This window comes from Oryctolagus cuniculus, chromosome 16 (genome assembly GCF_051225735.1).
Source record: "Oryctolagus cuniculus isolate XC-2025 breed Fujian yellow rabbit chromosome 16, ASM5122573v1, whole genome shotgun sequence".
NCBI lineage: Eukaryota > Metazoa > Chordata > Mammalia > Lagomorpha > Leporidae > Oryctolagus > Oryctolagus cuniculus.
The window spans coordinates 23,910,684-23,915,646 of record NC_142882.1 but is presented as its reverse complement, the minus strand read 5'-3'; the positions used below and the strand labels follow the sequence as shown (position 1 = coordinate 23,915,646).

Below are 4,963 nucleotides of genomic sequence, written 5' to 3'. Positions count from 1 at the left end.
GCGCGTAGCGTGCGCGGTGACGTCAGTGCGCTGGCGGCGGCGGCGGCGGCGGCAGGGCTGTTTGTTCTGCTCTCCGCAGCCGAGGAGCCGAAGCAGTGGCGGCGGCGGCGGCGCCACGGCGTCGGCTGCCGGCGGTGCCCGCGGGCGAGCGGGGCCTGGGAGCGCGGCTGAGCGGCGGGCGCGGCGGGCGGGCCCCGGCGCCGCGGCAGGCAGCCGGGGAGGGGGCGGCGGCAGCGGGCGGCTGGCGGCGGGGGCGGCGTGCGGCCTAGCGTCTCAGGTGAGGACCAGCGAGTGCCCTTCGGGGCGGCGGGCGGCGCGGGGCGGGCGGCGGGTCCGCGGCACGGCCCGCGTAACCTGCATTGCGTAATGGGGCCGGTGCGCCTCCACCTACGCCATCGGCGCGGCGCGGGGGCGGGGAGCCGGGGCTACGCGGGCTCGGGCCTGCGGGCCTCCCGCGCCGCTTGCCCCGCGCCGGGGCCTGCCTGCGCCGTTGGCGTCGGGCCGCTCGCGGGCGTCCGGTGCGCGGCGCCGCCGCCGCCCTTTCCTCGGGCTGACCGGCGGGGTCGGGGCGCTGGGGGGCGCGGGCGCCGCGGCGGGGCGGGCGGCCGGGGGCGGGCAGGGGGCGGGTCGAGGCGCCCGGCACTTCCTGCCGCCGCCATTTTGTCAAGTGAGGAGGAGGAGGAGGAGGAAGAGGAGGAAGAAGCTGCGGCCGCGGGGCCGCGGCGCGCCCGGCCCCGGTAAGTCCGGGCCCGGCGTGCGGGCGGCGGTGGCCGTTCTCGGCCGAGGTGCCCGGGGCAGGCTCGGCGGTGACTCCCCTGTGGGCTGGGCCCCGGCGCACGCTCCCTCTGGCTCCTGGGTCCTTGTGCCGGGCCGGGGCAGCGCGCCCCCGCCCCCATGGATGTCCTCACCTTCCCGCCGTGCCCGCGGCTCTGCGGAGAGGGCCGGGGCCCCTCGGGAGGGAGGAAGCCTCCACCGCACGCTTGGCCGCAGACAGGCCCGGGCGGGGAGGTGCGAGCGGTGCCCGGGCGGACCGAGCGTGGCCCTGTTGACCCACCCACTCCCGGCCTGGCAGCCCCTTGGCCGAGCGCTTTGTGCTTTTTTTCTTTTCTTTTCTTTTTGCTAGGTTGGGGTTCGCTGGCGTCCTTGCAATGCCTTTTTTTTTTTTTCTCCCTCCCTCTTCCTTTTCCCCCCGTGTGGTGGTTTGGGGTGGAGATGTGAAGGAGTTGTGATTCAGCGAAATAAAATGACACCCCCCACCCCTTCCAGCCTCCCCTTTTCCAAACGGAAGTAGCCCGACTTGAGCCGGGGGTGATGCCCCCGAGGGCCGGCCCGCGTTGAGGATGGGAGATCCCGGACAGTGGTGAACACTTGCGCTCAGGCCCGAGCATGAATCATGTGCTTCTGCTGGGCGGCCGGCCGGCCTGCCTGCCTTCCACTCGGCACCACGCTTTGTTGGTGTGGTTTTTTTTTTAGGGGGAGGCGGAGTGGTGGTATTTCGCTCGCTAGTTTGCTTGTCTGCATTTCCCGCGGCCTGGGGAGTTGGGGGGGGGGGGGTGCGTGGCCTTCCCGGAGTCTGCATGCTCAGGATGGAAACGTCTTTGCTCAGTTCGCGGTTAGGGGAAAATAATAATAATAATACCCGTGGCAGAGGGTGCCTCAGAGCCTGTGGTTCTTTGGTGCTGTAAATACTTGATCGGGGAGATTCTTGTGAATGGAGCAGTCAGGTTCCCTAAATTGTTAGTTCTTGGAATTTGTACTCCTTGGAACTTGTAAGACAGTAATAATAATAATAATACCCTGATGGATTTGCGAATGTGTGCTCAATTTCAGGAAAGTTTTAGACGGCACCGTTTGTCTTCGGACCTTGCCAGTAATTAATGAAACATTCCTTTGAGCTTAGTTTGCATGGGGGTTATCGTTCCACCGAGGCATTGTAGATAACCAATTTCTGCGCCCCCCCCCCCCACCAAGTTTCAACCAGAGACAGATAAGCCTCTCAGATGACTTGTGTTGATTAAATGGAGACTGAAAAGGCTAATCTGAAACAATGCATTGCCCGGTTATTATCCGCCATGTTTCTTACTTTGAGGGGAAACTTTAGGGCTCTCAGGCTGCAGTAGGAGAGTCCCTGGAGAGAGGGTTTCAGTTGGTGCCCACTGGAGGAACAGCCCACGGACCCGTGTCTTGCTCTCATTCAGCCCAGGCGGCCTGCTGGAGTTAGGGCTGCGCCTGCAGAGGAAAGTGAAACTGGAAAGGGAATGCCTTTCCTTAAGGGTGGGTGCCGGATCGCCTCACTTCCCTAGCCTGAACGGTAGCGAGGGGGAAAAAGAAGAGATTGAGCCAAGAATGGCGAGAGAATCATTGCTACTTAGTAAAATTTCCACCAAATTATTGGATTGTTTAAAGGAATTTAGACTTTGTTTCCCAAAAGTTACCTTTTGAGCCAGTGACTGTGATCTTTGTACTAAAATGTACTTGGGCTTTGGGAGGTTTGGGGGGTGGGAGGAAAATGCAGTATTTTCCTGTTGTACAGTTCAGGCTATTGAATGGCTTGAGCTTTATGGAGTTCTGACAAGACAGGTCAGGGTTAGGTTTTGTTTTGTTTTTTGTTTTTAGCAGAAAATGTTTGTCATCTCAGTGCTGCTGTCATCTGTCGAATTGGTCATAATTTCTGATTTCGGATAAACTTTGTCATTAGAAACTGCTGCTGATGTTTCAGATATCTGTGTGGTTGTTGGTATTTAGAAGAGACTGGACGTTGGCAAGGTGAGAATTGCTTGCTAATGCTCACATTCCACTTCATACATAACACGAGTTTGTAAAAAGAAAATTTCTTTTTTTTTTTTCTAAACCAGAATGTAAGTTCCCCTGGGGCAGCGCTTTGTTTCCTTGGCTTGCGTATTTTCTGTTCTATCTAAAGTGCCTGGAAGAGCACCTAAATAGTCTTTGAATGAATTAACTGGAAGGATAATTGAGCAGGAATTTGGCCTGTCCACAATCCCAAATGCAAATCATTCCTCTGAAAAAAAAAAAAATGTTAGCAGCGCGCATCCTTGGTCAACAGTGACATAGAAAGAATGTGAGTTTTAGCCGAGGGTGCCTGGAATTGCAGTGAAGTCGATAGCCCTCGGAGCCTGGCCGTGATGGCTTCCTTGCGCCGACTGCTGTGCTTTTCCCACTTAGCAGTTTGAAATGTGGTGAGTGGATTTGGGCTGTGGTTCAAGCCTGACCTGCAGAGAGTGCTTCAAGAGGGAGAAGTGGCAGTAAACAAGTGTGGGTAGTAGCTTTTCTTAATGTGAGTTTTCGCGTCAATAAAAACATGACCCCCCCCTTTCTTTTCTTTCTTTCTTTTTTTTTTTTTTTGCTTTTAAACCTCGCCTGCATTTTTTAGTGTTCTGCCTTCAGGTGTGTATGATCAGCCAGTCCCTGCACAGTTAGTGCCAGAGCTTTGGTTAGGCATAGGGGACGTTTGTGAGATGACTTTATTTGGGTATGTGCAGTCTTTGTATTAGTCTTTATTGTGAACATCGGCTATGTATGATTTGAGCGTAATGCCATCAGAAAATAATAGCAAACATCTTTTTTTTTTCCCGTAGCGATAACTTTGAGATACAATGCTCAGAATGCAGTTACCAATTTCTGGTAGTCACAGCCAATTTTTGGACATTCCCCCCCCCCCCCCCCCAAGAAACACTATCCACTAGCAGTCACTCTCTGGCCCCTAACCACTGATCTACTCTCCAGTTTCTATAACTTGGCCTGTTGCAGATATTTCTGGAAGCAAGCATGCAATATGTAACTCTTTGTATCTGGTTTCTTTCACTCAGCATGTTTTCAGGAGGTTCATGCTGTGTAGTACCCATCAGCCCTCCATTCCTTTTTATGACTGCATAATGCTTCATTATTTGGATGTACCATGTATTTCAGTTATCTTTCGTCAGTAGTAGACGTTGGGCTTATTTTCCCTGTTCGCTGTTGTGAATAGAGCTGCTGTAAACATTCATATACAAGGCGATTTTTTTTGTATTGATGTGGATAACTCACCCCTTCTGCAAGTGGGGGAGATGTTCCCCAAGACCCCAGACAACTGCCCAAAGCAGCAGGCCGTAGGAACCCTTTGAACCTTGGTGGTGTGCTGTGTCTCTCCCCGTGTGTTAGTGTCTCTCTGGAGGGTGTCTGGGAGTGGAGTTGCTGGGCCGGGTGGCAACTGGGCGTAATATTTTTAGGCTGAGCCGTGACTTTTAACTATGTTGATTTTAGAGTACTTTTTCAGAAGGGGTAAAAGGATGGGAAATGGTGTAATCATTTAAATTAATTAAAGGAAGATAGCGTGTGGACAGGATTGTAGTATGCTCGGCAAGGTTTAATTATTTTTGGTTTTTTAAAATTACAGACACTTAGAAAGCAGCTTGAAATGATAACAGGAAAGTTTCGAAGATGCACCTTTATGTAAAAGGCGATTTTTATTTAAAAACATGGTGTTTTCAGCCTAGGTAGGCTAGTAACCTTGATTAAACCTTATCCACCTGTCCCCGCAAAAGGCATGGGATGTAGCCCATTCTGAGGAAAGAGTTGAAGGGTGAGTCTGCTGTCAGGATTAGGGCAGATCAGCCATCTGTCCGTTCTTTTCCACACCCTGAAGGAAGGTAGTGTCCACTGGTCCACGTTATTGAAAAATGAGATTCTGAGGGTTTTTCCTTTAAGTAGAAGTAGAGTGTGTGCTGTTTTAAGGAATTTTAATAACTCAGGGTGTTAAAACAGTATTAGATGCTTAACCTTTTTAAATACGTGTATTTATTTATTTGAAAGGCAGAATGACAGAGATGGAGAATTTCCGTCCACTGGTTCACTCGCCAGATGGCTGCAGTAGCCGGGGCTGGGCCAGGCTGAAGCCTGGAGCCTGGAACTCCATTGGGGGCGGGGGAGTCTTCATGTTGGTGGCAGGGGCCCTAGCACTGGGGCC

At 53.4% G+C, this 4,963-nt stretch overlaps 1 protein-coding gene across 7 annotated transcripts in view; it reads left to right on the top strand.

Moving 5' to 3' along the window:
* Positions 1-32: 32 nt before the first annotated feature.
* BRD4 (bromodomain containing 4) overlaps positions 33-4,963 on the top strand; it is an 81,434-nt gene continuing 76,503 nt past the window's right edge. For 3 of the 7 annotated variants that reach the window (XM_070058787.2, XM_070058786.2, XM_070058785.2), the window contains exon 1: positions 592-737. The gene's annotated coding sequence lies outside the window, so the exon portion shown is untranslated. Of the gene's footprint in view, positions 278-591; positions 738-4,963 lie in introns of those variants that run through there. The other 4 variants (XM_070058790.2, XM_089315935.1, XM_070058791.2 and 1 more) reach the window with 3 other exon arrangements.